We start from the raw sequence: 9,183 nt of genomic DNA on the forward strand, positions 1-9,183 counted from the left end.
GCCTGGTCGTTATTTGTTTTTGTTTTATTTTCTTCGGCTTAAAAGCTTTTGTGTGTCAACGTTTGTGTGACGGGTTACAGTTCAATGAACACAGCTGCCATCGGCGGAATTGGGTCCCAAGAGATCCTTTTTTCATCCTTTCAGCTGCTAATGCTTAATCTAGAACTAAGGGGTGGGGTGGGGGAGGGGAGGGAGAAAAGGACTTTGCATATTGCTCAGCCTAAAGCTCTTAAGGGTGTTTTTCATAATACCTTTGTTAATTTCTAAAGAAGACATTTTCGGTGAGCGCATCGGATGGTTATAAACCAAATGGACAGGCTGGCTTTGCGACACATTCTGCATGACGCTGGAATGGTTACTAAGGGGAACATGTTCCCTAAGCAGCTACCGGTGTTTGCACTTCCCAAACATTTTGATCTCAGGACCCCCTTTGAGTTCTTATAAATGCATCACTTTGGTTATATCTATTGATATTTACTGTCTTAAAATCAGACCAAATTTGGTATAGTGGTGAAGGGATCAGGCTAGGAGCCAGGAGACGGTGAGTTCTAGTCCCACCTTAGGCATCAAAGCCGGCTGGGTGACTTTGGACCAATCACCAGGAGACGGTGAGTTCTAGTCCCGCCTTAGGCATGAAAGCCAGCTGGGTGGCTTTGGACCAATCACCAGGAGACGGTGAGTTCTAGTCCTGTCTTAGGCATGAAAGCCAGCTGGGTGGCTTTGGACCAATCACCAGGAGACAGTGAGTTCTAGTCCCGCCTTAGGCATGAAAGCCAGCTGGGTGGCTTTGGACCAATCACCAGGAGACGGTGAGTTCTAGTCCTGTCTTAGGCATGAAAGCCAGCTGGGTGGCTTTGGACCAATCACCAGGAGATGGTGAATTCTAATCTCGCCTTAGGCATGAAAGCCGGCTGGGTGACTTTGGGCCAATCACTAGGAGGTGGTGAGTTCTAGTACTACCTAAGCCATGAAAGCCAACTAGATGACTTTGGGCAGTTACTCTCCCTCGGCCTAACCCACCTCACAGGATTGTTTTTGTGGGGTAAACAGGAGGAAGAAGAGGCGTTGGGTATGTTCACCGCCTTTTATGTTTACAAGAATAATAAAAGTGGGATACAAATAAATAAAACTTTTCTTGCATATTTTGGTCAAGGACACCTCCCTCACATCCCACACCAGCAACCCATTATCCTGAAGAATACGACTTTATAATTAAAAGAGACGGATGCCTCTTACCTGTGATGAATTCTCTGCAGGCTTGGAACAGCTTAGCTGGTCCTTGCTAATCTTTGCTTTGACCTCAGGTGTCTTTGACATTTCCGCCATTATAGTTTTTGAGAGATACGGACTGGGCTCCTCAGAGTCTTCCAGTTTGGTTCCCACTGAAAAAAATGATAACACATTTTTGGTTTATGTTATTAAACATAAACATTTTCGGCTGTCAAAAAATTGAAAATATTCGTCTGCAGATCTTTAAATAAATACAGAATGGGTCCAGAATTAGTAAAAAGCCACTAACGTGGGCTCAATTCTTGGTGACTTCTTATATCAGGGATGTCCAACCTTGGCAACTTTTAAGACTTGTGGACTTCAGCTCCCAGAATTCCCCAGCAAGGCTGGCTAAGCAGTTCTGGGAGTTGAAGTCCACGAATCTTAAAAGTGGCCAAGATGACACACCTCTGTATTAGAGAGTCACAGAGCGATAAAGTTTGAAAAGAGTCATGCTCAGCCTTAAATTAGTGCTGGGTCCAGCCAGCTTTCACCATTTCGGCAGAACCGGTAGCTAATTTTGTTTGTTGCCCAGGCCCAGAACGGACTTCCAGAAGCGGCATCCACGCAGAGAACCGGTTGTTCACGTATTGGAATCCACCACTGGCCTCAGTGTATGTTTGCAAGGCATTTGAATGGAATTTACTTTGCTCCAACTCAGTAAGACTTATTATAGCTTGGTATGATGCACGAATCCAGATAAAGGTGCCTTTTTAAAAAAGAGCTTGCATTGCAGACTTACTACGATCTTCCTGGGTTTTGCGGCCTCTTAGAAGCCCAACTTCAAAGACCACCTACACATCCATAAACCCACAGGGAAAGAACTTGGAGCACTGCAGCGGTACCGACCCCTCTGTGGGGCTGCGGCGTTTGGAGTGCGGCATTCTCAGCTGTCACTGAACAGATCAAATGTCCGTGCCCTCTCTGGCACCTGAAGGGCACTGGATGCCAACACACTTTTTAACATCCAGGCTTACACAAGGCGCGGGTGGTGGGGCTTGATTTTGAAAGGATGGTTCGTGGTTTTGTATGCGCGTGGATGGTGGGCGAAGGCCAATCGAAAAACAAAAAACAAAAAAACCCCCACCCAAATTAAATGAAAGGCTATCCTTTGGTTTAAACCAGGGATATTCCGCCGGGGCCTGAAGACCTGGCTCTTCGAGCTCTCTGGCCCAGGCTGAGGATTAATTTATTTTAATTGGGGTTTTAGTTGCACAGGGTTAAATTTAATCTTTTTTAAACTGGTTTTAACTTTTGTATTTTTGGTTTTTAATTCCCTGTAAACCGCCCTGAGTCCTCAGGGAAAGGGCAGTATATAAATGTAATAAAATAAATAAAATAAATAAATAAATATTCATCCAGTCCGGGCAACTTTGAAGACTTGTGGACTTCAACTCCCAGAATTCTCCAGCCAGCATGGCTGGCTCGGGAATTCTGGGAATTGAAGTCCACGAGTCATAAAGCGGCCTAGGCCTAGGCCAGGGGTAGGCAACCTTGGCTCTTTTATGACTCGTGGACTTCAACTCCCAGAATTGCTGAGCCGGCATGGCTCAGCTTGGAAACCTCTCCCTTTCCCCTCAGCGTGGCTGGCTCAGGAATTCTGGGAGTTGAAGTCCACGAGTCATAAAGCAGCCTAGGCCTAGGCCAGGGGTAGGCAACCTTGGCTCTTTTATGACTCGTGGACTTCAACTCCCAGAATTGCTGAGCCAGCATGGCTCAGCTTGGAAACCTCTCCCTTTCCCCTCAGCGTGGCTGGCTCAGGAATTCTGGGAGTTGAAGTCCACAAGTCATAAAAGAGCCAAGGTTGCCTACGCCTGGGATAGACAATTATTAAACAGACTTCAACCTTCACAATTCCCAAGCAGGATATCTCCGTTAGGAAGACAGGAGTATTCGTAAACTGGGAGAAGAATCTCAAGCATTCAAGCAGGAGAACACTGCGCACCCCTGCCAAAGCAGACACATGTCCATTGATTGGTTTCAACCCTGAACTACGAAGTTTCAGGAAAGAGAATGCTAGCTTTTGTGCACATTTTGAATGAAGGCTGCTGTTTGCAAAGGACAGATGTGACATTGTCTGGGTGATGTGGGGGGGGGGGAAACCTGAATAAACAATTTTGTTATCATGTGATGGGCCCCAGACGGGCGGGCTTATGAAATCCCCACAAAGTTCAGTCTTTGGTCTGCCAACTCATGGTGAGTAAAAAAAATATATATGCTTTTTTAAAAAAAGGACGGCTCTTTTAAACAAACACAGACCAAGCAAAGGGGATTTTTTTTCCTCTCTTTATCTGATCATGTGAGAGGGGATTTTTTTGGGGGGTGGGGGGGCAAGTTGAGGAGGAACGGGGAACCTTTCCATCATGGCCATAACTTCAGGAAGAACCAGAGGGCTCAAATAAATGGTGAGCGAAGATATGTGGGTTTGAGACACATAACGCTGGCGCAAAGGGAAGGACGTCAAGTGCTATCACCATGTCCTTCCTGTGCAAGGGATGAAAAACATGTTTGGATAGGTCCAAAAAAAAAAGAAAAAGAAATAACAAAACATCTAACCCCCTTTTTTTCCCCATGCAACCCATACTGGTTTCTTTCGAGACTGCACCTTTAAATTGCAAGAAAACTTTACAGATTCCGAGGGAAACAAGATATGGAGTGATTGAGGGGGAGAGGAAGGAGGGGGTCTATTTCTGAGCAAGGTTTTTTCCGCTAGTTAGATGGTGGTTATTTATTTATTTTTTCTCCCCTTCATCTTGATTGTGAACCTTTCGCTTATACGCAAGAGTTGAATTTCCTAGGGGGAACTGTAGCCATCCGATGCAGTCTTGACGTGCACCGTTGAGAAAAGCTGAACTGACCTGATCCATTAGCCTAAACGTGTTTTTTTTTCCAGTTGTGACACCGACATCTTGAGAAGAAACAAATTTCGGCCTCGTTACCTTTCTTTTCCTGATTGGCCCAGAATTCCCGTACGTGTTTGTTAATGTTCTTGTTCTTGTTAATGTCATGAAGGGGCCATAGTTCCCCCATGCTGGCTCAGGAATTCTGGGAGTTGAAGTCCACAAGTCATGAAGGGGCCAAAGTTTTCCCCATGCTGGCTCAGGAATTCTGGGAGTTGAAGTCCACGAGTCATGAAGGGGCCATAGTTCCCCCATGCTGGCTCAGGAATTCTGGGAGTTGAAGTCCACAAGTCATGAAGGGAGCCCAAGTCTGAAGCAGCCCGAGTCACCCCAGGTCCATTTTGCTCTGCTGGAATATTAACATCTTGAGAAGAAACAAATTTCGGCCTCGTTACCTTTCTTTTCCTGATTGGCCCAGAATTCCCGTACGCGTTTGTTAATGTTCTTTGTCTCCCTCAAATGTTTTTGCCACTGGCGTAATTCCTGGACTTCAGGATCACAACGGACCTAGAAATGGGAAACATCCGTGCCTGGGTAAGAAAGTCTGGAGGTATCTGTTGGAGTCCAGTTCAATGGTGCTTCCTCAAAAGACAAATGGACTATGTTTTTTTTTCTTCGAAGAAGACGAAGAAGCTTCATCAGTTCTGATCAGATGGTGGTGGCGGCGGTGGTGGTGGGGAACGTAAGGATGGCGGAACTGATCCATCGTCCCACCATCCAGCTAAAACTGATGAAGCTTCTTGCACAAAAACAAAAACAAACCACAGTCCAGTTGCCTTTTGGAAAAGCACTTTTGGAATAAGCAGGATCTCCGCAGATAATTCAGGAGCGATATTTTCTAAGTGATCGGTACAAAGAAACCAAAGCTTCTTTCCGGCTGTGATCTTTTGGGATCTTCCTTTATCCATCCCTCCATCTCTCTGTCTGGTTGAGCAGAGAGTCATCAGGACAGAATAAGCTACCAATAGGATTACTTCTTACAATGGAAACTATTGGGGGGGGGCTGCTGTGTCTGGCTTAAAATAGCCAGAGGGGTATAAGTAGCAAATCTCCAGCCGTATCCTTTTCGGTTGACCTTTAAATCCAGAATATGAGGATGTGTCTCAGACAACCCTCTCTGCTCTCCAACCCATGTGCTTTCCTGGGACAAAAAAACAACAACAACAACCAGCAACACGCTGGGTCACAGCAATGAACCCACTAGCCGACCAACCAACCAATTAAACATATAATTTCCCTAGCAGACCAGCAGAGGATTAGAGCAAAGGACCTTTAGTCCTTTAGTCATGTTTCCAGCAGAAGCTGGACAGAAAATCCCCACAAATGGAACATTGGGCTAAGTCAGGGATAGGCAACCGTGGCTCTTTTTATGACTCGTGGACTTCAACTCCCAGAATTCCTGAGCCAGCCACGCTGAGGGGAAAGGGGGAGGTTTCCGTGCTGAGCCAGGCCGGCTCAGGAATTCTGGGAGTTGAAGTCCACGAGTCATGAGGGGGCCAAAGTTTCCCCCATGCTGGCTCAGGAATTCTGGGAGTTGAAGTCCACGAGTCATGAAGGGGCCAAAGTTTCCCCCATGCTGGCTCAGGAATTCTGGGAGTTGAAGTCCATGAGTCATAAAAGAGCCAAGGTTTCCTACCCCTGGCCTAGGCCGCTTTATGACTCGTGGACTTCAACTCCTAGAATTCCTGAGCCAGCCACGCTGAGGGGAAAGGGGGAGGTTTCCAAGCTGAGCCAGGCCGGCTCAGGAATTCTGGGAGTTGTAAAGTCTTAAAGTCGTAAAGTCCATGAGTCATAAAAGAGCTGAGGTTGCCTACCCCTGGGTTAGGGTTAGGGGTCAAGGACAAGAAGTTAGAAATATAAGGTTGCCCTCTCATAAAACAATCTCTTTGTTATGATTTGTTTTCAAATTAGCCTTCATTCTTCTCTCCTACATTCTCTTTTTCTCCTTCCACTTTTCAAATACCAAGCATCCTGTTCTCTGCTTATTCTTCTCCCCCAATTTGCTGAATCCTTCCTTCTTTCCTCAACGAAACGTGCCATGTCCATTAAATGACGATCCGGACCAGCGTTTCTCAATGTTGCACAGCTTTAAGAGATGTGAACTTCAATTCCCAGAATTCTGGGAGTCGAAGTCCACAAGTCTTAAAAAGTTGTCAAGGTTGGAAAAAGCGCTACTCTGGACTAGACAAGGGACAACATGACTCGAAGATGTTCCTGGCTCCATGACCACGTCTGCTTTTGAACGAAGTCTAGCGTGGTGGGGAACAAAAGCCGAGTTTCCCCTTGTCGGCATCTTTTCTCCCACCGAGCCACACCTGCGGTTGAAGCCCTACGCAGGGGGTTCCCCTTGAGCCAAAGTCTGTTGCACAGAAGGAACCTCTGGCAAAATTAATATAGAGGGGGCGGGGGGGGTCTTACCCGATAACCTTTCCAGAAGCTTTGGATGATGTGGCCGGCTTCCTTCTCGGTGAGCAGCAGAGACAAAGGAATGGGAGGTCTAGGACTAGAAGAAATATATATTTTTATTATGTATGCATATCCCCCTCTTAATTATTTTTATAAATAGCTCAAGGCGGCCAACATATCCAGTACACCTTCTTCCTCATGTTTTCCCCATAACAACAACCCTGTGAGGTGAGAGAGAGAGAGATAATGGCCCAAAGTGATCCATCTGGCCTGCATGCCTATGGCAGGACTAGAACTCACAGTCTTCTGGAGATTGGTCCAAAGTCACTAGCTGGCCTTCATGCCAATGGCAGGACTGGAACTCAGAGTCTCCTGGTGATTGGCCCAAAGTCACCCAGCTGGCTTTCATAGCTAAAGCAAAACTTGAACTCATGCTGAGGATTGTGTCACAAAATTCAAGGCAGGAAACAGTCCTGAAGGATGTCGTCATTTGTTTAGGCACTGCGAGCCGTGTTTATTTCTGCCTGGGAACAAAACAAAATTCTCCAATATTCTGAATTCCTCAGCTTGGGCCAAAAAAATAAGATCCATCCTTTGCTTGAAGGTCGAGATGAAGACATACCGTACATTTCAACTGTTCGATCTCCCTTTCTTGTTTTCATAATTCAAGTTTTAATCCCCCGCAAGGCCATCAGATGAACAAACTTGGAAACTTCTCTGTCGAAAAGGACCCAATAATTTGTCACAAGTAGCTTCTTACCAGCCCTCCTAATTTAAAGTCGTATCACGGAAAGAGGGAAGGGGAAAATGAACAGCCGTCCACTTCGGTTGCTAAGCGAGGCAGTTGTGACACAGGTTTTTGTCCCATTTTACGGCCTTTCTTGCCAGTTAGGCGAATCGCTGCAGTTGTTAAATTAGCAACACGGCTGTGGAATGAATCTGGCTTGCCCCCCCCCCCCCCAACCTTGACTTTGCTTGTCGGAAGGTCGCAAAAGGGGATCTGGGGAACACGGCAACACGTCATAAATAGGAGTCGTCCAAATGGTCATCACGTGACCACAGGGAAGCTGCAAGTCGTAAGTGTGAGAAAGGGTCGTAAGTCCAGGACCACCTGTATCCACACAATCTTTGGGGAGAAACAGCTTTTCATTTCATTTCCCCCCCCCTCTCCTGTGATGTTTACTTCCTGCCATTCTTTCCTGGAGAAATATAAGCCTTTCCTAACACTGCAGCATGAATTCCATCCCTGCCTGCGCCGGGCTTCGTTTTTCAAAATCACGAGGATCTGTTGCGGGGAAACTGATCCAAGACTAAAGTAGGAACAGAAGGTATATACGGTAACTCAAGTCCGATGGGGAAGGGCTTTGGGTCCAGAAAGCCAGTCACGGGAGACCTCACCCCCTTCCAGTCTGAAGCAGCCCGAGTCACCCCAGGTCCATTTTGCTCTGCTGGAATATGAACAACTGACTTGAGGCCGAATGAAAATAAGACGAATCAGCAGGGGCGGGAGTGGACTGGGCAAGCGGGAATGGATTATTTGTGGCAGGAGACAGCTGGGGACACCCCAAGATGAATCGGCTGACAAACCAATGTGCGGGGTGTGTCGCTTGCGCAAAATTAAGCATTCCCTGCGGAGCATCCGTCAATACGGCGAAAGTGCTTGGCTGGTGTGCAAACTGGATTTCCCAGACCGATTTGGCATCGGCTGGCGGATGGCTTGCTGCCTTCCTGTGCAAAGTTTTCAGCCACGGGAATGGATAGATCTAACAATAGGAGAGAGCAGCTAGGTTAATTACGATCGATATCAGCGTGGTATCTTGTTCTTAGTGGCTTCTACCGAGGCAATTTGATCAAAATGCCCGACGCTGGAGAACTGTTTGGGAATGATCACCAGAACTTTGTTTATTCCTTGGCGTGGTGCTGTTGCAGCTACTTTGAGATGCTAAATTCCGTCCCGCATATGGTTTTTTCCCCCTGTTTTCCAGAAAAACATGTGTGTGCTAAGAGTTGTCTGCCTGGGCACATCCCATCTTCTCTGGATTGAGATTAGCTCAGGGAATTGCACATAGGGTTGCATGCTATTAAAAGAGGCATAAAGTTAATTTCGGCTGCAAGCAAAGAGCAGCTATCAAACGCAAGAGGTCCTGACGGGACAGTTTTGGCTGGTCTGGTTTGGAAAGAAGCTAGATATATCAGATGATTTTAAAAAAAAAAACTAAACTACCTACAGATAGTCCTCAACTTGCAACTATTTGTACAAGCAACTTTTCGAAGTTACAATGACACTGAAAAAAGGGACTTGTGACCGTTTTTCACACTTACGGCCACTGCAGCCTCCCCAAGGTCACGTAATCAAAATAATAATAATAATAATAATAATAGAATTGGAAGGGACCTTGGAGGTCATCTAGTCCAACCCCCTGCTCGGGCAGGAAATCCTATACTATTCCAGACAAATGGCTGTCCAGTCTCTCTTTTAAAACTTCCAGTGTTGGAGCATTCGCCGCTTCTGGAGGCAGGTTGTTCCGCTGGTTAATTGTTCTCACTGTCAGGAAGTTTCTCCTTAGTTCTAGGTTGCTTCTCTCCTTGACTAGTTTCCATCCGTTGC

Source organism: Vipera berus (genome assembly GCF_964194415.1).
Source record: "Vipera berus genome assembly, chromosome: 13".
Taxonomy (NCBI): domain Eukaryota; kingdom Metazoa; phylum Chordata; class Lepidosauria; order Squamata; family Viperidae; genus Vipera; species Vipera berus.